This window comes from Sabethes cyaneus, chromosome 1 (assembly GCF_943734655.1).
Source record: "Sabethes cyaneus chromosome 1, idSabCyanKW18_F2, whole genome shotgun sequence".
Classification (NCBI taxonomy): Eukaryota; Metazoa; Arthropoda; class Insecta; order Diptera; family Culicidae; genus Sabethes; species Sabethes cyaneus.
The window spans coordinates 82,328,215-82,354,103 of record NC_071353.1 but is presented as its reverse complement, the minus strand read 5'-3'; the positions used below and the strand labels follow the sequence as shown (position 1 = coordinate 82,354,103).

Genomic DNA, 25,889 nt, shown 5'->3' with positions numbered 1-25,889 from the left:
TGATGGATTCGAATTCCTAAATTTAAAACCAGGGATGGTTCGATCACCTTGACTCAATTTTGATTCATTTGACAGTACCGTCTCAGCCGAGCCAAATATGACAATGTTATGTATGGGACATTTATAGAACTAGTTCTCATCTACAATTTTTCTGAACAAAGTTTTGCTGTATCGTTTGTAGTTACGTTGCTACAACGCTAGTAACTCATCAGTGACTAAATGAACGTTCATTTAGTCACTAACAAGATACTAGCATTGTAGCGTCGTAACTACAAAAGATACAGCAAAACTTTATTCCGCAAAATTATAGATAATAACCTGTTCTACAAATATCTCATATATAACTTTGTCATATTTGGCCCCGTTAAGACGGTACTGTCAAATGAATCAAAATTCAGTCAAAGTGATCGAACCATCCCTGTTTAAAACAAGTAAATCCACTGAGTAATTACCTTGGACGTCCTCAATTCTGCATACAAAATTCTCTCCCGCATCCTGTTTCTCAGACTGAGGCCGTTACAGGAAACCTTTGTTGGCGAATACCAGTGCGGTTTTCGAGAGGGACGCTCCACGACGGACCAAATGTTCACCTTGCGACAGATCCTCGATAAATTCCGGGAATTCAACTTGCAGACGCATCATCTGTTTATAGACTTCAAGGCGGCGTACGATTCAGTTAAACGAAACGAGCTGTGGCAGATTATGCTTGAACATGGTTTTCCAACAAAACTGATTAGGCTGATACGTGCTACCCTTGATGGTTCAAAATCAAGCGTCAGGATAGCGGGTGAGACTTCGGACTCGTTTGTGACGTTAGATGGTTTGAAGCAAGGTGACGGACTATCGAACTTGCTGTTCAACATTGCATTGGAACGTGCTATTCGAAGGGCCGGCGTGCAGAGAAGCGGTACCATCATCACGAAATCTCATATGCTCCTAGGGTTCGCGGACGACATCGATATCATCGGTGTTAACCGTAGAGCTGTGGAAGAAGCGTTCACGCATCTTAAAGAGGAAGCTGCGAGTATAGGGCTTATCATAAATTCTACCAAAACAAAGTATATGGTGGCTGGTAGTCCTTCGGGTGTTGGAACTGCGGTGGTGATAGATGGAGATACTTTTGAAGTGGTCGACGAATTTGTTTACCTTGGTACGTTAGTGACATGTGACAACGATGTGAGCCGTGAAGTAAAAAGGCGGATAGCGGCTGCCAACAGGGCCTTCTACGGATTACGTAGCCAGCTGAGGTCCCGTAGCCTACAACTCCGTACAAAACTCGCGCTCTATAAGACGCTAATTCTCCCGGTGGTACTCTACGGCCACGAAGCGTGGACGTTGAAAGAGAACGACCGACGAGCTCTTGGCGTTTTCGAGCGTAAGATCCTGCGATCAATTCTTGGCGGCATATTAGACGAAGGAGTGTGGCGCAGGCGCTTGAATCATGAAATATACCAAGTGTACAAAGATGCGGATATTGTGAAGCGCCTAAAATACGGCAGGCTGCAGTGGGCTGGCCACGTAGCAAGGATGCCGGATGAGAGACCAGCGAAAACAATATTCAGCAGAGAACCCGACAGAGGCCGACAACTTCGAGGCAGACCCCGTACCCGTTGGACGAGCGCTGTTGACGAGGATGCTAGAACAGCGGGTGTTACGGGCGACTGGAGAGTGGCCAATAGAGATGGTCGGGTTTCATATTTTCCAAGCCCGAACCCGACCCGGGCCCGAAAATTTTTTTGCTGTCAAACCCGGACCCGAATTTTTATTTTCTGTCAAACCCGAGCCCGACCCGAACCCGAAATTTTATTTTCGGTCAAACCCGAACCCGACCCGAACCCGGATTTATTTTTTTCGCTAAGCCCGAACCCGACCCGAACCCGAATTTTTTTTTCGGCCAAACCAAAACCCGATCCGAACCCGAATTTTTATGTTAGGTTAAATTTGATCCCGCCCTGAACTTGAATTTCATAATTATTTTCATAAAACTCACACCTCGATTTAAATCTCGGCAGTTTTCTTTTCGTATTCTCTATAACGTTCGAGCTCTAAAAGCTCTAAAATTCATTTGAAATTTTAGGTTTTTTTCACCCTTCTATTTCTTTTGGAACCGAATTGAAAATTCTAAAAAACTAGAATCGTTTCTTTTACTTTTCACGGGAATATCTCTTAAGTTTTCTATGAAACCTGTGAAAAGCGAAAAGAAAAATTTACATGAAAAATTATTTTGAAATGCTTGGATCTTGCTTCATTATGTAATACCGGTATCTAATAGCCAAAAGCTAGTTCTTAGTGTAAAGCACTAGCAGGTAGCAAACATCAAAGGGATTGATTTTAACACTAAACATACCGACTTCACTCTACGAATATTTTTCGCGAGAAGACCGGAAATCCCGTGATTATCAATAGATTAGCGTTAATATCATTGGCATGAGCTCGGATGTGATAAGACATAGACTAAGTTTATACTTTAGAGGACAATTACGATAAATCGAATACTTTTAATTATTAAGACAATTGTAATGCTGTGCGTGTTGAAATTTATTTATTTGTAAGCCTATGTTGTAATATATATTTAAGAATGGGTAAAGGGCTTAAAGCCTATATTCGAAATACAAATCAAATATTTTTCTTGATAAAAAAGAAATAGTAGAGCACCAAACTTTGCATTATGTTTTAAATATATTTTCTAATAAAACAGAATTGTGTTCTACAGCCGTGAAAATGAATCAAAAAGCAATGGGTCAAATGACCCCTTCACGGCCGAGCTTCCATAAATACAGATATTTGTGCGTGCATAAATTTGGGACCCTACCGTTTTCTCCGGAGTATTTTATTTTCTCGATCTAATCTTTTAAATAACATAAATAAATAGTTTATGAAGTACTTTAAAATACAGGACCATTAGTAGAGCCAGAAATCACAGCAACTGAAATAATTGATGGGTCCCAAATTTATGCATGCACAAATATCTGTATTTGTGGAAGCTCTGCTGCACGGTATGTTGTGTGTTAAAGACAGCTAAACTTACAACTATTCCAAGGCACGAAACTTTTTGGAAATCGGAATAGAATTTATGATAGCAGACAATTCTAGTCTTCTGTCAGTCCACCCAACTAGTTTGAGCGCAGTTATGACATGATCCAACTAACGAATTCTGGCGAATTCTGGAATATATAACTTTTGGTCTAAACTCGATCTAAATCTGAAAACACTAAACCGTCTAAAAAGCAACCAGTTCAGTGTAGCTGATATCTGAGTCATACTAAATATCAATAAAGTATTGCTTATTTTATTATGCTAAAATAATACTTTTACAAGAACTGAATGTGGAGATGGTTCGGCTTCTTATTACCCAAACCCGAAACCCGGACTTAATTTTTTCGCTAAGCCCGAACCCGACCCGAACCCGAATATTTTTTTTTGGCCAAGCCCGAACCCGACCCGACCCCGACACCTGGTAAAAGTGTCAAGCCCGAACCCGACCCGAACCCGACGGGTTCGGGTTTTTTTCGGGTTTCGGGTCTGAAAACCCGAGACCCGACCATCTCTAGTCAGTAGTGTAATCCTGAACAGCACCAGAAACTATATTTCAGTTGACCAGCATGGCTTTATGCCGGGTCGTTCTGTGTCGACTAACTTGATCGAATTCACCAGTACCTGCATCTCACAAATGGAAGCCGGAACGCAAATCGATGCTGTGTACACAGATATCAAGGCAGCGTTCGACACAGTAGATCATCAAATACTCTCGCACAAGCTCTCTAAACTGGGTGTTTCTGATAGACTGACTTCGTGGTTGAGCTCATATCTTACAGACCGTACTTTACGTGTCAAGCTGAATTCGACAGTTTCACGTGAATTTTGTAATACTTCTGGTGTCCCACAAAGTAGTAACTTGGGGCCTTTGCTTTTCGCCTTGTACTTTAACGATATTGCTATTCTGCTGGGTTCCGGATGCGTACTGGTATATGCCGATGATCTAAAGATCTATCTAGTTGTGAAATCTGTTGACGATTGCCGCCGATTGCAAACACTGCTGGACGTCTTCGCTGATTGGTGTGACAGAAACAAGCTAATAATAAGCATTGCCAAATGTGTTGCAATATCATTTCATCATTGTAATGTGCCTATCTCATTTGACTATCAGATAAACGGAGTTGTTCTAGAACGCGTCGATCAGATTAATGATCTTGGAGTTCTGTTGGATAACAAGCTTACATTCAACCAACAATATGCTGCTGTCATCTCAAGAGCTTCGCAGCAACTGGGATTCATCACAAAAATCGCTCGTGACTTTAAAGATCCGCATTGCTTGAAAGCATTGTACTGCGCGTTAGTACGACCAATACTTGAAAACGCCTGTATCATCTGAAATCCCCATAACTTGTGCTGGACAGATAGAATAGAACGTGTGCAACGAAGATTTGTCCGTATCGCTCTAAGACATTTGCCGTGGCGTCTACCTAATAATCTTCCCCGCTACGAAGACCGTTGCCAGCTTTTAGACTTGGATACGCTAGAGAGTCGTCGGAAGAATCAACAAGCGACTTTTGTAGCCAAACTTCTCAATAATGAGCTTGATGCCCCGGTTTTACTGTCTCAAATTGATTTTAAAGCTTCACGTAGACAGCTTCGTTCATCGAGTCTGCTAACAACTAGATTCCATCGGACCACGTACGGATTTTATGAACCATTGACGTCATGCACTCGCATCTTTACGCTCGTCGAAGACTTATTTGACTTCGGAAATGTTACCTCACGCGCTTTCAGTAGAAGAATAACAAGGTCCATGATGCTGCATTAGTCTTAGTTTTAGATTTAGTTTTCATGTAGACAATATCAATTGTCAGATGATTCGAGCAATATACAATATACAATATACAATATGACCGACACTAAAAATCCAGCTAGCTCCCCGAATCCCCCTCGTGTCCGTTTATATAACAATAGACCAGGTATACAATGGGTGGTTTTCTTCCGGACTAAAGACAAGCCGCTTAGAGTCTCTCAAATAAGTAAGGATTTAGTTTCGCGTTACCCCAGTGTACTAGATATCACAAAAATTAACCGCGATAAGTTGCGCGTGGTCTTTGCTAAGAGCAATGAAGCTAACGCAGTGGTGACAAATTCATTGTTCACCGTGGAGTATAGAGTTTATATACCGGCTCACATTGTCGAAATCGATGGTGTAGTGACTGAAGAGTCATTGACCCCTGAAGAACTTTTACAAGGTGCAGGATGTTCTAAAAACCGTAACCTACCAAAATTGAAAATTCTAGAAGTTAAACAGTTGAGCTCAGTAGTTACTGTAGGGGAAACGAAGAAGTATAATCCGTCTGCGTCATACCGTATAACATTTGAAGGGTCCGCTCTTCCAGATTATTTGCTCTTAAACAAACTTAGATTGCCAGTACGTATGTTCAACCCCAAATTGATGAACTGCACAAACTGTAAACAGCTTGGTCACACAAATACATATTGTCGTAACAAAGTAAAATGTGCTAAATGTGGCGAATTTCATAGAGAAGATACCTGTACAAAAAATGCTGAAAAATGTATCCTTTGTAGTGGTATTTTTCACGCCATACAAGATTACCCGATATACAAACTACGCTCCGAGAAATTGATACGTTCAAAAAGAGAACGATCCAAACGGTCTTTTGCGGATATTGTAAAAATGTCGGCTGTTAATCCCACCATTAATGAAAACCCTTTCCATGCTCTAGTTGATACCGATGAATCCGATTGGAATGATGATTCCGTCGAAACAATGGAATTTAAAGAGTCCGAAAAACGTTTCACAAAATAGATTACAGCGATAAAGAAACTCAAAAATGTCTCCCAAACTGCCTAGAAAAAAGGGAGCTTTACAGCGAACTCAGCAATCACACAATACATTCAATCACTCTATTTCAGCTGCCTCTGAAGACATAGATTTTGACCGAAACTTCCCAGAGCTCCCAAAGTGCTCTACTTCTTACAATAACAAAAATAAATCTACTTCTCAGAATAGACTTTTTTCCTTCTCAACATTTGTTAATTGGATTCTAAAAACTTTAGACGTCTCAGCAAACATTAAAAACATTATTTCTACTTGGCTGCCCACTATAAGTGGCATTGTTGAACAGTTTGTCTCTAAATGGCCCCTCTTATCTGCTTTAATCAGTTTCGATGGCTAATATAGAGAACAATCAACGGAATATATCTATTCTTCAATGGAATAGCAGAAGTATATTACCTAAATGAGACTCCCTAAATCAACTTTTGTTCAACCTAAACTGTGATATTTTTGCTATTTGTGAAACGTAGCTACGGCCAGACGTATTATTGAATATAAACGACTTCAACATCATAAGATAAGACCGTGAAGAAGGAAGGGGAGGTGGAGTGCTCTTAGGAATCAGGAAAGGAAACCCCTTTTTCAGGATAGACACCACTGTATGCTCGGGTATAGAGGTAGTTGCTTGCCAAAATATATACAAGTAAAAGGAAAAGAAATTTGTGTGGCCTCAATTTACGTTACCCCCATGCAGTAGTATCAGACCGATTCCTAAAAACTATAACTGAAGTTTTACCAGAGCCTCGCCTTGTTCTAGGAAATTTTAACTCACATGGTATTGCATGGGGAAACAGCTACAACGATAAGCGTTCTGAAAACATTTTAAATCTATGTGACGACTTTAATATGGCGATTATGAACAGCGGACAAGCTACCAGAATCCCCGCACCACCAGCAAGAGAAAGCAGTTTAGACCTCTCTCTTTGTTGAAGATCCATCCAACTTGACACTACATGGGAGGTCATACAAGACCCTCATGGAAGTGATCATCTTACCATCAAAATTCTTTTCTACACCTCCACTCAGCCCACGAGAATAGTCGATATCTCGTGCGACTTGACGCGGAACATTGATTGGGAAAAATACACGGAATCAGTTTCTAGAGAAGTTGAAAATTTCCAAGACCAGCATCCGATAGAAGAATACAAAATACTCTCTAAGATAATCTACGACTGTGCAGTTGAAGCTCAAACAAAGCGCTTTACCGGTAACACTTTCCGTAGACAAAAACCAAACTCTTGGTGGGATGAACAATGCACTAGCGCATACAAAGAGAAATCAGATGCTTTCAAGTGTTGGCGCAAAAATGGCTCGCGAATTCTTTATGACCAATATGCAGAGCTGCAAAAATTCAAAATCATACTGTTAAAATGCGCCGAAATGAGTTAGCTACGAAATCAGCAACCTATGATTCGTGCTACCTGATAAATGAATTAAGGGCGCTATCGTGAACGCCGCCGTCCAGTATGTGAACTTTGTTCTTCCTTTAGCGATTGTGGCAGTCAACTCACACATGCTATCACTGAGTCTGGACTTTAAAGAAAATCATTTGCATTTCAACTAAATGATTTTTTTTCCGGGAGCGCCTATGCGTATCAAGAGTGTTCATAAAAGTGCTTATAATATAATTTACATTGTGTGTTCAATCATGAATGGTTAGTTCAGACGCTATTAAAATTTCATTTTTTTAGGTATATGCAGCAAAAGTTTTTGTTTAGTTGTACAATTATTGCGATTAGAATTAAAGTGTTAAGTCAAAAATCTTAAAACTAAATCCTTGCGAACATAGGCGCAATGCATGTTAACTGCCTGTGTGTCCAGAGGCGTTACTAAAAACCCGATTTAATCCACCTAGTGGTGAAAGGAACCTTTGTTATACCATCTTATATGTCATTTGACATAGGCATTTTCAGTTAAAATATTATTTTTAATTTGTATTTGAATTTGTAATTTTCATAAAACTGACAGAGTCAAATTATATACGCCTCACTTTGAACTAAATTCTTATATAAACTGTTTCTTAGGCCCAGCCGTTCTCAAGTTATTCAGATGTGAAATCTCAAAATTATCTATTGGAGTCAACACATGCAAAGTATCCGATAACCGTGTAATCGACTTTCACGGATTTGAACCAAATATTGTCAGATTGTTCATTTTAGGTCAGAAAGCAAAAATCTTAAATTTGGTGCCGATTGATACCTCCATTAGTGGTACGATTAGTGGTAGTACCTCCTTTTCAAAAAAAGACCCGTTTTGTCAAAACCTTTTTATTTTTTACTTACAGATAAACTTGGAAATCTCGACCAACATGTCAAAAGGTCCAATGTGCAAATGAGAGATTCTCTTTGCGTTTCTTCTCTTATGCTTATTACGGCGGCATAAATACATTTCAACCCAGTTATTCTAAAGGATAAGCTTTCCAATAACACCAGTAACCGTTTCATGCAAAATAGATGCATTCAAGTGCATTTATGCCGCCGTAATAACCGTAAGGTACGAGTCGCAAAGAGAATCTCTCATTTGCACATTGGACCTTTTGGAATGCTGCTCGTCAAATATTTAGAAAGGTTTAGAAAGAAACTATTTTCACATTCAAATTCCAATTCCAATCGAAAATAGTCGAGTAAAAACTGGCTTTTTTAGTGTTTTGAGCTGGAAATGATCATAAAGAACGTGTCGATGTCTTCGGAATTTAATTCAACTGTTTGTTAACGCTGTGCTAGTTATCATCCATATGCATCCTAGTGATAAACAATTTTCAGAGTGTATTTTAACCTACTAAATTACTTTATAGAATATAGGAAAGCAATGAAAACATCGTGCACAGAATTTTTGAGCAGAACTGATTTTAAAGTGGCTGTTAGCTTCAGGTACAATGCTAGCCTAACAAGCCAGTCATTGTATGTTCGAATCTCGACTGATCGGTGTCGCTACAGAGTTAATAGGATCTTTGCCCTAGCCACGTAATTTTCCTGTACTCTAATAACCGGCTGCGAAGTCTGTCGATAAAGAAGAGTGGCTTTTCGAGATTGATTTGAAAGATGGTGGACCTATGAGAAAAGTTTTTGATGACATAGGAATCCCTCAGTTTAGTCGTAATGCTTCGAGCATGTTGTGAATCTGAATGCTTTCCGGTTAAAGTTCTGAAGGACGTTTACACCCATGGCTTTGCTTTGCTTGATTTTAAAGTGGTTTCTTCAAACAAATCATTAAATTTCGCAACCAGTAAGAGATAGATAGTTACTATATGCAGCAAAGTTGCTTATTTTAGTGTTCTAGAATTTTTGTGAAGACGCTATTTTTTTGGACGCATGTAAAAAACAAAAATTTGTGTCACCCTATTAGGTGGATTCACGGTCACCCTAAAAGTGTAAGAAAATGTGTTATATTTTATTAATTAACTGCTGCAAAGAAACATCCGTTGAAAAGTTACACATTTTTACTATATTATTCTGTTTTAAAGGTTTAGTCAATTAAAGGTTTGGTCATTAAGGTTTTCTTGAATAAATTTCATCAATCATTTTTAAATATCTTTTGACCAGTAGAACCAATCCTTATGAAATTTGGTAAATACATTTGCAGTGTTAAGACCTCTCGTTTAATACTAAAACAATTGAAACTAGATAAATTATCTTGGTTAAAATCGCTATAAAGTATTGTAAATTTTAACGTGTAACTTCAATTACTCATAACTTTCAAGCTAAAAGTCCAATCAAAAAACCATTCAATAGTGATCTATCCGGCTATATTACCTTTCAAATGAGACTAATAGCGCATAAATCGGCCTGGCCATCTCTGAGAAACAGGCGATAATTATTACCTTGTCAAAACACGTTTTTAAGCATAACTTTTAAACTACTTATTTGTTTTCAATAAAACTTCCCGAAAAATTTTATAATTTAGGAAGAGCTTTCATTTGGTACTAAGATCATTGAAATCGGTTGTGTGGTTCCTGAGAAAACCGTGTCACGAAGTTTTCACATTTTTGCTTATAACTTTTAAACAAAACATCGGACCACGAAGCAATTCAATTGTGATATACTAGGCAATAATACCTTTCAAATGAGACTAATAACGCATAAATCGGTTCAGCCATATCCGAGACACAGGCGATAGAAAATGAGCTGCACACACACACATACACACACGCAGACATTGCTCAGTTCGTCGAGCTCTATCGATTGGTATATGTGATTCGGCCCTCCGGGCCTTGGATCAGTTTTGTGTTTTTCGACCAATTTCTAAACCTTTGTTATATACTATAACAAAGGTAAAAATGGTGTCTATATGCATAAAAACAATCAGCAATAATGTAAAATGTTTAACATGTATCCGTCTGTTGGTAGTCGAGTAATTCGGGGTCAAAATTAGGGTATTTTTTATAATCAAAGTTCTACAGTTCCTAAACAAGCAAACGTAGAGGCATACTATTTTCAGAAAAGTTATGTATTTTTACTATTTGTGCAACTTTGTAATACATGAAAAAGTCATACAACAATTACGAAAAGAGCTAAAATAAAAAACTGATTTCACTAATTCATATACAATAAATAAGATTTTTCTAGCTTCGCTGAAGAGATAGAGGGTTACTGTCTTCAGCAAAATTTCTTGTAATAATATGCTCTAAAACTTTGCAGAACACATCAATGTGTTATATTGAAACTGAAGAAAAATATTTTTTTTATTTCACTTTTAGGGGGATTAATCAAAATTTAAATTCCACCAGACGATAGAATTTTCAATTTCAAGCAATTCTTCCAAAGGTTCGATAAACCTAAAACCAAGTTTTCCCAGTTAAAACTCTAGTGCGCATGTTTTTTTGGCTTTGGGCCATTGTGCGCGCGAGTAAGCGTATTACAAAAGTTGGCGCGAGTGTTGGAGGCTTAATATCTTTTGATCGGCAGAACCAATTCTTCTGAAATTTTGCAGATATATTTCCAGCATTAAAATCTCTAATTTGATGCAAAAATAATTCAAACTAGATAAATCATCCTAGTTATAAATTATTGTAAATTTTAATGTGTTGTATTCAATTGCTCATAACTTTCAAATTAAACGTCCAATCAAAAAACAAATCAATAGTGATCTTTTAGGCTATGTTACCTTTCAAATGAGACTAATAGCGCTTAAGTCTGTTTAGCCATCTTTAAGAAACAGGCGATAATTATTACCTTGTCAAAACAGGTTTTTTTAGGATAACTTTTAAACTACTTGTTTGTTTTCAATAAAATTTACCCAAAAAATTTGAATGTGAAGTCTTAAACCCGCAAATAATTTCAAACTTCGAAAAATTACTTACCTTAAATTCCTCAATTAAGAAAATGCCATTATACTATGAATTTCTGACGCTTCCTTCTCCAACATATCGGGTCACCTTAATCTTCCGCTTATTCAGCCTCCAAATCTTCTTCTTCTTCAGCAGCATAGAGCCGGGGTGGCTCGTGCTGTTTCAAGCACTCGTCTCCATTCAACTCGGTCTTGGGCCACTCGTCGCCAATTTCCTAGTCTTCTCAGAAGTCGCAAATCGCTTTCGACCTGGTCGAGCCATCGTGCACGTTGGGCGCCCCTATTCCTGGTGCCGGTGGGGTTGTTGAAGAGGACTATTTTCGTTGCACTGTCGTCCGGCATCCTTACGACGTGTCCGGCCCACCGTAGCCTGCTAACTTTCGCTAGATGTACGATGGAAGTCTCCCCAAGCAGTGCCTGAAGCTAGTGATTCATACGCCTCCGCCACTCTCCGCTTTCAGTTTGTACTCCGCCAAATATCATCCGCAGCACTTTCCGCTCAAACACGGCAAGGGCGCGTATGTCCTCCGTAAGCAGCGTCACGGATTCAAGTCCATAAAGAACTACCGGTCTAATAATGGTTTTGTACATTGTTAGCTTCGTGCGGCGGCGTATGCTTCCTGATCGTAGCGTTTTACGAAGGGCAAAGTAGGCCCGATTTCCCGCTTGGATGCGCCGCTGGATCTCCTTACTAGTGTTGTTGTCCGCGGTCACCAGCGATCCCAAATACACGAACTCCTCTACCACTTCTAGTTCGTCGCCGTCAACGGTTACGTAACGTAACGTAACAGGATCTGGGAGAGTGCCTTGTAGGCGGCGTTTACCAGCGTAATACCACGATAGTTGCAGCAGTCTAGCCGATCACCCTTTTTGTAGATGGGACAAACCACTCCTTCCATCCATTCCTCCGGTAGCTTTTCCTCCTCCCAAATCCTCGAAATAACCCAGTGTAGAGCCTTTGCTAGCGTTTCTCCGCCATGTTTATAAAGCTCTGCCGGTAGGCGGTCCTTCCCAGCGGCTTTATTGGTCTTCAGCAGCCTGATTTCTCGTTTGACTTCTTGGAGATCAGGTGCTAAGACATCACTATCTTCCATGGGCGCTCCTAGGTTAATTTCCGTTCCGCCTCCTTCTGCGACTTCGACATTGAGGTGTTCATCGAAGAACTGCTTCCACCTGTCGACCACCTCGCGCTCGTTTGTAATTAGATTCCCTCTCTCGTCCCTACACATGTCAGGTTTCGGTGTGTAACCCTTCCGAGTTTGGTTCACCTTCTCATAAAACTTGCGCGTGTCATTAGCTCGGAATAGTTACTCTAATTCTTCACGATCTCAGTCCTCCTTTTGGCGCTTTTTTCTCCTCAGGATCGTGGTCAACTGGTTCCTAGCTCGTCGGTATTTGGCCAGGTTCTCTCTAGTGGCAATACTTAGATAATTTTTCCAAGCATTTTTTTTCTCCTCCACCGCTTGTTGGCATTCCCCATCAAACCAATCATTTTGTCTAAAAATAAAAATAAACAAAGGTAAAAATAAGAAAACTTATCCAATTTAATTCTACTATGTGTATTTTATTCACGACAGATACGTATTTCGCCTACGACTTGCAGGCTTCCTCAGTGTCTGTTTTCGAACTCAGTTCGTTCGTTCGTTCGTTCGAAAACAGACACTGAGGAAGCCTGCAAGTCGTAGGCAAAATACGTATCTTTCGTGAATAAAATACACATAGTAGAATTAAATTGGATAAGTTTTCTTATTTTTTATTTTTAGGTTTCGTATTCTACTAAGACGCTCCAAAAACTTCAGTCAATCATTTTGTGTACTCCGAGGCTCAATACCTAGTGCCGCGGTAGGGGCCTCTCCGATGGCCGAGCGTATTCTGCCCCAACCATCTTCGAGGTTTGAAGCACCTAACTCCTCGGAAGAAGGCAGTGCCTCATTCAGTACTCGCGCGTAGTTCTCGGCAGCTTGTGGGTTGTCTAGCTGCCTGATGTTCAGCCGAGGAGGGCGGCTTTGACGTGTCCGGTATACGGTGGACAGCTTTGAGCGCACATGTACTGCTACTAGGTAATGGTCAGAATCAATATCCGCACCCCGACGGGAGCGTACGTTCGTGATGTTAGAGAAGAACCGGCCCTCTATGAGAACGTGGTCAATTTGGTTCATTGTACGTTGGTCAGGTGATCTCTAGGTGGCTTTGTGGATATCCTTGCGCGGGAAAAAGGTGCTTCGGATCACCAGGCCTCGGGAAGCTGCGAAGTTTATACATCGTTGGCCGTTATCGTTTGTGTCGGTGTGCGGTGGCTATGGGGTCCTACCACCGGTCTATACATTTCTTCCCTACCGACCTGGGCGTTCATATCCCCGATGACGATCTTGATGTCCCGTGACGAGCAGCTGTCGTACGTTGCCTCCAGCCTCGCGTAGAACGCTTCTTTCTCATCGTCGGGTCTATCTTCGTGCGTGCAGTGCACGTTAATGATGCTATAATTGAAGAAACGGCCGTTTATCCTCAATACACACATTCTCTCGTTGATCGCCTTCCAATCAATCACGCGATCCTGCATTCCGCCCAGCGCTACAAAGCCCGTCCCCAGTTCGTTGGTAGCGCCACCGCTCTGGTAAAACTGGGCCTTTCCGCAACGGATCTTCCATGCCTTCTCTCCTTTGCGACAGATTTCCTGCAGAGCTACGATGCCGAGTTTGCGGGGTTCCAGCTGTTCAATCAGCACGCGCTCGCAACCTGTGAAATTTAGCGATCTGCAGTTCCAAGTTCCGAGTCTCCATTCGTCGTCCTTATTCCGTCGCCTAGGTCGATGCCGAATATTCCGCTCCGTATATGCTTGAATGTTGTTAGTTTATGTTTGATTTAGGTGTGTAGCCGTACTGGGGCAACACTACCGAGTCTCGTGATGGGGCTGCCATCTTATAGTGCCGAGACTCACTATACCTCCTTCCCGGTTAGTATACGACCATAGTTTCCACCGGGGTTGGTTACCCGATCTTCGCTAAGGTTGCTCGTATTCCGGCTGGTACCACGAGGAGGTCGGGATCGGAGTTGCTGGATAAGAGGCTAACGACCACTATGGGGTCTATATTCCGCATTATCCAACCGTTTACCAACCTTCCAGCCTCAGCCTCCAAATACTAAGTTTGATTTATCAATGAAGCATCAGATTCATGATATCCCTGAACATCTTCGGCCTTCAATAATTCCGTTGATTTTCTCGGCATCTTATAATTATGTCGACAAAGAAAAACAATTCTACACGGATGGATCGGGCATCAATGGTTCCTTTGGCTTTGATGTTTACAATTCTTGTTACAGCTCATTTCATAAACTCGAAAACCCTTGCTCTGTGTACACAGCTGAATTGGCGGCAATTTACTGCACCCTTAAATATATAGAATCGTTACCTTCTGACCATTATTTTATTTTTTCGGACAGCTTAAGCTCATTAGATGCTCTTAAGTCAAGCAAAATTGCTAGGCACACATGATACTTTATAGATAGAATATATCAATCGCTGCATACTCTACACAAATAATGCAGCCACATCCACATCGTATGGGTTCCTGCTCACTGCGGAATTATCGGTCATGGAAAAGCAGACGAACTTGCCAAAAAAGGTGCTAGGGAAGGATCGAAATTTAAAAGATCAATAGCCTACGATGAGTTTCTTGTCATAGCAAAGCAAAGAACTCTGGAGACATGGCAAACAAAATGGAATAACGACGAGCTGGGCCGTTGGATGTATTCAATAAATCCAAAAGTTTCTATTACTCCTTGGTTTAAACACAATGGATTGACAAGAGATTTTATTCGTGTTATATGTAGATTAATGTCGAACCACTATAGCTCCAATGATAGCCGAAAGTGCCCTTTGTAATTGCAAAAAAGGTTACCAAGACATAGACCATATCGTTTGGTACTGCACTGAAGTTGACGACTCCTATCAGGAAGCTAGATCCAAACTAAGATACAGCTTGAAATCCCGCGGAAGACCACCCGAGTTACCAATACGAGATGCATTAGCCAGCCATGACCTTGAAATCCTCATACCCTTATACCGTTTCCTGAAAAATGTGTCGATTATTGTCTAATTTAATCACTTGAAACATCCGAAATACAAGATATAGTCTACTTCGTGCTGGTTGAATTTTCTGGTATAACTGATGTACAGAAATTATATCCTAAGCCGCTTTACTGATAAACTGATGTAAATGTTCAAAATGAAAATGAAAACAATACAAACATCCGCAAACTCCAATTTAAATAAAATACTAACCTAGACCTAAGCAGTTTTATGCGAAATACGGCTCATTAACACTTATTGTATCCGAGCCAAAATAAAATAAACAAGGAAAAAAAACTAGGTGGAATTAATCAGGTTTTTCTCTTCCATTTGCAAAATACACGTCGAGGTAAACTCTAACAGATTAATACAGACGGATCGACCAGGTATAAAGCCGTGTTGAACAGTGGATATATAGTTTTTAGTTCGGGACAGTATTACACCGCTCATAATTATCTCAAACAATTTTGATGCCGCAGAGAGACTAGTAATCCCGCGGTAGTTCCTTACATCACGGCGGTCGCCAGATTTATATACTGGAAACATAAACGATTGCTTCCAAATATTGGGAAGTTTGCTTTGTTCGAAAGATTTATTAAATATTGCGCATAACGGCTCAGCCAACACTTCTATACAACGGCTCAAAACTACGGCTGGGATGCCATCAGGTCCCGCAGAGAAAGAACGCTTGAGTTTTTTGGTGGCAGTTAACACCATTTCGGTAGTAATAGTAAATAAGCTCAAATCCGCCAAGTTAACCGGAACATGCGCTGCCGCTACATCAGCATCACCATCACAGGCGGTATTATCCGCGAAAACGGAAGCAAAAAACTTCGCAAACAGCTCACAAGAGTTTAATATTGAGCTTGATTCATCATCATCAAGGTACACGTTTGTTGGGACAGAAGAGCACTTTCTTTTGGAGTTGACAAAGTTCCAAAATCTTTTAGGTTGCTTTCGAAGGTCGCATTGCACATGTAACACGTATGACTTGTACAATACGGCATTCAGGTGACGGTATTTGTCACTAGCTTGCTTCAAATTGTGTTGAGTCAAGACTGTTCTACTCCGGCGATGAGCACGTTGAGCCCTGTTACGCTCACGCTTTAGACGTCGGTGACGAGGGGTACACCATGCGGGGATAGTTGCCCGCTTCACACGTGGTAAGTTTGTACTCAACCATTGACTAATTGCACTGCAAAAATGCGTTGCCATTTCATTGATATCACCGCAATCGAACAAAGTGTCCCAGTCAATACGCGACAAGTACTCAGACAAAGCAGCGAAATCAATCTTCCCATAATTCAATTCATATAATTCATCTCCAGTAGCGGTGGTAACTACAACAGCACTGCTATTGTAAACAGGCAACGACAGTACAAGCGGTGGATGGTGCGGATCGACGGGAAGTAGCGGGGTGATACAGCTATCAACCGTAAGCAAGCAATCTGAAGAACAGAACACTAGGTCCAGGGTGCGCCCGAGATGGTTTCGCTGCGTGTTCACTTGAGAAAGGTTTAAAAAATTTATTCCATCCAACAAAGCCACACTGGCACATGGTAGCCGGGAAGTTGAGATGTATCGATTCTCATCAGCGGCTTGCTCCCAGACGATGTGTGGCTGATTGAAATCACCACAAACAACAATGTTACCACGCGCTGCGCTGCTGTCACACAACTCACAGACAGATGAGATGTGGTCATTCACGATATCGACACTTTTAGCTCTGTCTGGTAGTATGTATATGCAACAAAGCAATAGCTTTTTACCATAGACAGGAGCACTTACACATACGTGCTCCAAGCAATTACCGTTCACTGTGCGCACGATTGAACTTGAGTGACGCCGTGCGACAGCAATTAAAACACCACCGAAAGCAGACTTATTGCTATTGCTTGAATTACGGTCGCAGCGGAACACGTTGAATGATGTGCCAAATGCTGTAGTGAGTTGATGCGGTCGTCAAGTTCAGTTTCGGTTAAAAATAGCATGTCGTAGTTGCAGTCAGTAGTCGATAGGAAGATCTCGTCAAATTGGTTGAAATTTGATGAATTTATGGTGTTCATTTGCTCCTATTTGATAGATAAAATTTATTTCATTTCAACCTGGGTTGTATAAATAAACATCCATAAATTGACAAAAAAAATCCAACGAAAAATTAGTGAAACACATCGAAGCTCTCTTCCTCACCTGTACATATCTCATTAGCTCTCAGAAGCGAACCATCGAACTGTCAAAACTAACAATGCTAACCCGAGCAGGGTCATTTTCGACAGAAGGTGAAAAACCATCGAAATGTCAAATTTTAACCAAAAAGTTAAAAATTTCGCGAAATGGTTCACAGCCTAATTGGAGTTAGTACCAACAGTGGTGGTACTTGTATAAAATACGCCCTTTATAAGATAAAACGCAATTATGCTTCTGAATAACGTGTGTATAAAATTTTATTGTAATAATAGAATGTTTAATGTGTTGCCTCCATTATGGGCTAACAATGCCTCCAATCTAGGGACCTTGGTAAGAACCATACCAACACTATAAGCAAGCCAATGATGGTAGAAAACCCGATTTAATCCACCTAGTGGTGAAAGGAACCTTTGTTATACGGTCTTACTTGCTATTTCAGATAGAAATCGACACGTTTTCGCAACATAATTAATCTATTGGTCAACGTTGCGTAATGCGTTGGTTTACATAAAATTTTTGAAAATTGAATAAGTTTACAAATTTTGAACAAAATAGGAACACTTTTAAATTTTGATAGATCCTTTTTTCATGAAATTGCTGGGTAAGGATAAGTAAGTTTTATTAATTTGAGTAAGTGCAAATAAAAGTAAGTTGTAAGAGGAAATCTTATTTTTTAACATATACATTGCCTAGTAAAGCTCTTGTTTATAGGTTTTTGAACTATGCATAATTTCCTGTAATGCCATTCTATTTGATTCACATCAATAGAGTTTTCTAGAATAATTTTCATCAATTTTTATTAACCTTCGGTTACTCACGCTGTTGTATTTTATACAACACGTGTAGGTTTTTCAACGCCATATTGTTATAAAGTTACATCGTTGTTTAACTAACGTATATTCTTCAATAAACTTATTCTGAGCAAAATGTCATAATTATTCAATGCATTAATAATTTAAATTGTTGGGAAAATAGATCAGCATAAACCGCCATCACAGAAACGAAGCAATCAGCAAGCGAGGTGTACCGCAATTGACCCTAAGTGGAATTTTCTCTCGTTTCTCCATATGGAAAAATGGTGTCTGTATGCAGCAAAACTACCCAATGTAAAATGTTTAAAATGTATCCGTCTGCTGGTAGTCGAGTAATTCTTAGTCAAAATCTGGGTATTTTTTATAATCAAAGTTTTACAGTTCCTAAACAAGCAAATATGGAGGTATACTATATTCAGCAAAGTTGTGTATTTTTATTATTTGTACAACTTTGTAATACATGAAAAAGTCATACTACAATTACAAAAAGAGCAAAAATATAAAACCTGATTTTACAAATTCATATACAATAAATAAGATTTTTCTATCTTAGCTGCAGAGACGGAAGGTTACTGTCTTTTGCAAAATTTCTTGTAATAATATGCTCTATAACTTTGCAGAACACATCAATGTGTTATATTGACACTGAAGAAAAATATTTTTTTTATTCACTTTTAGGGGGATTAATCAAAATTTAGATTCCACCAGACGATAGAGCTTTTAATTTCAAGAAACTATTATAAAGGTTCGATAAACCTAAAACCAAGTTTTCCCAATCAAAACTCTAGTGCGCACGTTTTCTTTGGTTTTGGGCTATTGTGCGCGCGAGTAACTGTGTTACAAAAGTTGGCGCGAGTGTTCGAGGGTTAATATCTTTTGACCGCTACAACCAATTCTTATGAAATTTTTCATATATATTCGTAGTGTCAAAACCTCTCGTTTGATATTAAAATAATTGAAATTAGGTAAATTATCTTGGTTAAAATCATTATTAATTTTTGTTAATTTTGGTGTGGTGTATACGGTTGCTCATAACTTTCAAATTAAACGTCCAATCAAAAAATCATTCAATAGTGATCTATTAGGATATATTATCTTTCAAATGAGACTAATAGCGCAAAAATCGGTTTGGCCATCTCTAAGAAACAGGCGATAATTATTACCTTGTCAAAACAGGTTTTTAAGCATAACTTTTAAACTACTTGTTTGTTTTCAATTAAAAATTCCTGAATAACTTAGCTTTAATAAGAGCTTTCATTTGATACTAAGATTGCTGAAATCGGTCATGTAGTTCTAGAGAAACCCGTGTCACGTATTTTTCACATTTTTGCTTATAACTTTTAAACGAAACGTCGTGTCACGAAGCAACTCAATAGTGATCTACTAGACAATAATACCTTTCAAACAAAAGTAATAGCGAACGATTCGGTTCAGCCATCTCTGAGAAACAGGCGATAAAAAAAATCATTACATACATACACACACACACACACAGACATTGCTCAAATCGACGAACCCTATCGATTGGTATATGTGACTTGGCCCTCCGGGCCTCGGATCAATTTCGTATTTTTCGACCAATTTTTAAACCTTTGTTATAGTATAACAAAGGTAAAAATCTTTTTCTTCAACAAAATTCGAATTTTTAATGATTTCAACCGTCTTGTTTTAGTAAGATTAAAAAAGTTTCAATTAGGGGAACTGTGGGTAAAATGAACAGGGGGGGTAAAATGAACAGGTAGCCAAATTCCCAGTAAACCGATTAAAATCTGTTCCAGATCAATAGGTATCTTCTCCTAGAAGTATTTCAAGCTGTTTGAGACAATATGTAGTGATCATAAGCTTTCCGATGTGAAAAAAATTGAAAAAGTAAAAAATATTTGTTGAAATCTGACGCCGATGGTAATTTCCACTATTAGTATACAAGCTTTGTTGGCGAAACAAATTAAATTTCAACTATTGGTATCATTTAGTGTTGTTTGCTTATCACTGTTCTGCTAGTCTGTCGAAAATTCCAAATATTTTTATCAACTGTTTGTTTATAATAAACACTAGAAAACAATTGGTGTTTTGGGGGCAAAATGAACACTTCACTATGGGGGCAAAATTAACAATATGTATAATGATGTTTTATTTTCCATTTATCAGCAGCCAGGACCTAATTAAAATTCAATCAATAAAAATGATCGAGTCTCTCGAAAAATGACGGAAAATGACCGATGAAGCGAGTTGAAAGTCAAGCATTGTATGAACGTGGCGAAGATACATTATGTTAACTTTGTGGAATCCTATTTTAATTTCAGCAGCTTTGTTGAATATCTACAGCTTATGTAGAACAATGATAAGGTAAAATAATGTTTAATTTATGCAAACTGCATGTTAACTTTAGTTTTCTATGACATGTTCATTTTGCCCTCACTGCATGTTCATTTTACCCACACGAAAAAAATCAGGCTCGAATGTGACGCTTTCGAAAATAATGAATTTTTCATGACAAATCGTCCTTTTTCAAACATCTTTATATTTTGCTACTTGGAATATGAATCCAGCTTTCAATTCATGTAGTGCGTTCAGCATTTGGTTGGTTCCTGGGGAAGAAAATGGCGAAATTGCTAAGGGTGTTCATTTTCCCCCCAGTTCCCCTATATCGTGCGCATTTGCATGTAGATTTGTTCTGAGATCACTGTATTTTGATTAAACATTTGAAATTTTACTACTAAATGCGCCACTACTGGTACGCTTACGCTATAACATATTAAGGGAACATGAACGACTAAACATTTTGAAAAAATCATTAATTTTTATTTCAGATTTTGATTCTGCAATCTTTTCCGCTTATTTTGATACTAAATTTGTAATGATCCGACCACGGTAATTGGTCGAAAAACGATCATACACATAAGCATTCTAGTGCGGCGTGGAACAACTTCGCCGGAATAAAACGCCGCTTCTGAAAAACCATGATTTTTAAGCTTTATGTACCTTTTTCTCAGAAACTACACAACGTATTGGAACAAACTTTTTTTTGTTTTGTTAGTAGTAGCTTGGCAAAGACTTTTATAACTTTTCTACTTCGTAAACAAAACACAGCTTGCGAAAAACGAAAAAATAAAAGCCTGAAAAAATAAAATTTTGTCTTCTTTTTCTTTTTTCTCTAGCTGTGTTAAGTTTACGAAACTAAAAAGTTATAAAAGTCTTTGCCAAGCTACTACCGACAAAACAAAAAAAGGTTTGTTCCAATACGTTGTGTAGTTTCCGAGAAAAAGGTACATAAAGTTTGAAAACCGTGGTTTTCTAGGAGCGGCGTTTTATTCCGACGAAGTTGTTCCACGCCGCACTGGAATGCTTATGTGCATGATCGTTTTTCGGCCACTTCCCGTGGTCGGATCATCATAAATTTAGTATCAAAATAAGCGGAAAGGATTGCAGAATCAAAATCTAAAATAAAAAAATAATAATTTTTTCAAAATTTTTAGTCGTTCATGTCCCCTTAAAATTGTATGTCGGCAAAGTATTTTTATTGGCGAAAGAAAAGAAAAGTAGGCTGAATCTAGAAACATGCCGAAAATATCCTCCCGTACCCTAATCATCAATATTTATGGATTGGGATTGTCTCTTCGTAATCGACAAAAGACAATGTAAGAACCCAGTAAACCATTTGGTTTGCTTATCGCGATTGCAACTGAGAAAGACGACATCATATCTGAACGAAAAAGTTATATTTCACGTCAGATAAGAGCATATATGTACCAAAGTGGAGGCAATATACGTGCAAAAATTTTGACGGCTATTTTTAATTCTATCTTGCATTTTATACAGCGGTTTTTAAAACACGCAGTTTAATACTCCTGAATATATGATTGAGATATAACTAAATGTTGCAATCATCTATACTGCTTTATACTTCACAGTCATGAGTTGTATATGAGGATACGCACGACTGCAAAACAACTTATTGTTCACTTTGTTTTGACATACTCTAATCATCATACAATTCCAATGTAAAATTGACATGAAAACGATTTAATGTGAACTTCCTATTACGATCTTGTGTTATCTGGGAAAACCACTATTTTTCATATTTTTTTGAAACGATGGTTTTACCATTGATGAAGGGACGGTAAGGAAAAGTAATGAAGGATTTTTTGGGAATGGAGGGGGAATGAGTGGAAAGGAAGGAGGGGAGGGGGGTAACAGGTAGCTACGCTTAACAAGTTGTCGTGACTCCTACATTTTGGCCTATTCTGGAAGGTGCATGGGTCGAACCAAGCTATAATTTGAGATTATAACCGGATTCGAACCCACAATACCCGCCAGGGCATGTGGCTCGCTGGTACCCGTGTACCTATAAACCACAGAGACCCTGGACAAAAGGAGACTGCATAACCCCCCTTATTAATGTAGCGACATGGGTTGCGCTATTTTTAGACACAAATTGAGCCTCTTCCTCCACCTACTGTAGAAACCACCGACCGAGAAGTTCAATCTAACTTTTGTGTTTACTGGCGGGACGACACTACTATGCAGGCCCTTGCGACTTACAAGGTACTGCGTGTGAACGCTGTTCGCCTGCCAGCACACAGTGGAAAATACTGGAACAAAACACACAAAATGGAGTTGAAGTTTTTCATGAAGTATTATTTTTCTATGAAAGTAAACAAACTAAATAATTATATTCCAAAATTTTAGAGTCCTGGGAATGATACAGCTTTTTGGAGAATTTTTTGAATCTGAGGTTTGTGTGACAACTTCCCATATTTTTCTTTCAATGCAAGTTTCGAAAAACTGCTTTTAATCGTATCATGTTAGGTATTCGCAAACAAAGAAAACGTGATTTGGTATTGAAATGGTTATAGATTAGCACATTATTTTGCAGATTGACAAAAATCAAATACACTTTAAAATATATTTACTTCAAATCTCAAAATAGTAACACACTGTGACTTCGCATTTTTAAAGTGGAGCATCTTTTTTTGGGATCGGAAGGTAACCGTCATTTTTTCATATTTTATGTAGAATTTAGCATACTTTCCAAAAATCATATCCGCATTTTGCGCAGATTTGCGCAAAGACTAAAAATATTGAATTTTATAGAACCATATGTTTTTAGGCAATTCCGCTTTGTAATTACTTCTAGCAATACTATTATAGATATTTTTAAAGTAAATCTTTGAGCATTTAGCAGCTAAAGGTTAGTACCAGGTCAACAGAGCAGAAGTGACACTTTGATTTTGCTATTTTTAAAATTCAAAATTTATTTTTAAATGTGGCTCAACGTTATGGATCACTGAGTGTTACAAGGTCATTACTACTTCTCCTAATTATCCCAATGCAGAAAAACACATAATAAAATAATAGTGCAAGTAGTTATAAACCTTTTCTTAGAAATTTTTTTTAGAGACACCCTAATTATTGATTTTTTCGAATATTTGAAAACTAAGTTTTAGTAGTCAATTTGGTTCACAGTTATATACAAAACTACAGGACCCGGCAAACTTCGTACTGCCACAAATTAGACTGAATATTTCAAATTATAAAATTCAGACGAACTGCGAGAGCTGCTGGTTTTAAGAAAAAGGAGTGTACTAACGGTAGAATTTCGTAATTTTTTGAGGATTCCAACGTTTGATGTAGTCGATAAACACCGGATTTTCAGAGAACGTGTATGTCTAACAACCGTATTAAGCCATTAGCAAGAAACGGAAATTTGACAAAATCTCAAAAATTATTATCATCTACACGTTGGAAACATGTCGGTGTAAAAGTTAGTTTGTCAGTTCCCAATACCCAACGGTTGTGTTGGTAGAAGTTACGTCGAGTCTTGTCTTATAAACCTTACTGACTGTTAACTTATTTTTTGTAAAAGTGAATTCGATGGCTTAAACAGCGCCAAATTGCGTCTGCTGCAGTTGATTTTCTAATTATAGGCAATGTTTAGTTAAAACCTTACTGAGAACATAATCGTTACACCATCAACTATATTTTAATTGATGCTGAAATATATCATTGTTCCATTTAATGCTCTCAAACCTTTTTTTTTTTTTGCTTTAGGAATTCGTCCCATTATCTTCTTGTTATTCTGTATGCTGGTTCTTAAGTTAACCAACAATTTTTTGACATTCAAGCATATTTCCTTCATCACAATCAGTGGTTCATTTGGGATTCCTTGATAATTTAAAATTCAATTCAATATTCTGATATATATTCGATGTCAATAGGCATATGATTCTTGTTTTTAATAGATTTGTAAATTGATGGGTAAAAATTAGCCGAAATAATTGCATTGCCGAATCTAGATAGCTGTAATTTGCAAACTGCTTTAGTAATAATTTACTGATCAAGATGACTTCATTATTCCACAAAATGAATTGAATTGTTAATTTTATTTTTAACCGTCTCGTCAAATATGTGAAAATGCTAATAAAAGTACATACACATTTGCTTTAAATCCATTTTAGCTCTCTTAGTTCCTTTGGTATTTCACGCTCTAAAATAATTTAACACAGAAGCGTAATTTTGTGAAATTTTGTACACTTTTAAGGGGTGAAATACGAAATAAAACGGGCAATTAATTATGAACTGTAGTAAAATTTTCATTTTACATCAGTACTTTCACAATAGATTTGTTGCTGAATTGCTGGAAACTCTATTTTACTACATATGTGACATGTATTCTTCATTTGATGATCGGGAAATGGCAATTTAGTCAATTTAGTGCTTAAACCTGTAGGTATTGGATCTTCTAGATAAGCATACGATGTAAAAACATATAACAGTTTTGTGTTTGTTTCATTAATTCGATAAATGAATAAACGAATTAATTAAATGAGCGAATTTTTTATATTGACGTTTTAAACTTGTTCTTAGGTTTATCAATAAGTTGTAACTTAATGATAAGTTATTTTTAGAAATTGCAAGAGCATAAAAATTGTTAATAGAATTGTTACATGTAGCGATTTCAATGAAGGCAACCACGTGTTTATTTACCAGACGACGAACACGGTAACGGAGCTGCTAAAAATCAAACGATGATCGCAGCAAACACTGTTATGGCGTTTGCAATGCGCTGTGGATTTTATATGGAGAACCGATTTTCTGAGTTTTCTAATCTTTCAAGTAAGTTTTCCGATTTTTCTCGCCGTAAAAACAGTGGTGGGGAAAATAAACACAATAAAAAAAAGATGGCGCAAATCGGACGCTCCGTTCTCAAGTGATGCGCGGTCGAACTTTCACGCTCCTCTTTTATATACAAAATATGTAAGTTCCATGCTACTTTAGCAATTTTATTAGTTTTGTCTCAGTTTTCAGACTGGCGCCACTGTGCAGCGTGTTAGCCGCGGTGCTCAGCGCGGGGTTTCGGGGGAAGGCCCCGTTCCTGTGAAAATCGACCAAACCTCGCGATTTTAGTCATTTAGAACCGCGGCTAACACGCTGGCAGACGAACAGCGTTCACACGCAGTACCTTGTAAGTCGCAAGGGCCTGCATAGTGTCGTCGTCCCGCCAGTAAACACAAGGTTAGATTAGATAACTTCTCGGTCGGTGGTTTCTACAGTAGGTGTAGGAAGAGGCACAATTTGTGTCTAAAAATAGCCCAACCCATGTCGCTGGATTAATAAGGAGGGTTGTGCAGTCTTCTTTTGTCCAGCGCCTCTGTGGTTCATAGGTACACGGGTACCAGCGAGACACATGCCCTGG

The 25,889-nt window shown here is 38.5% G+C and overlaps 1 protein-coding gene across 3 annotated transcripts in view; it reads left to right on the top strand.

Annotated features, from left to right (window-relative positions):
• Nucleotides 1-25,889, top strand: part of LOC128732532 (serine/threonine-protein kinase Warts-like) — a 481,997-nt gene that overhangs the window by 329,651 nt on the left and 126,457 nt on the right. The gene's annotated exons all lie outside the window — the stretch shown is intronic.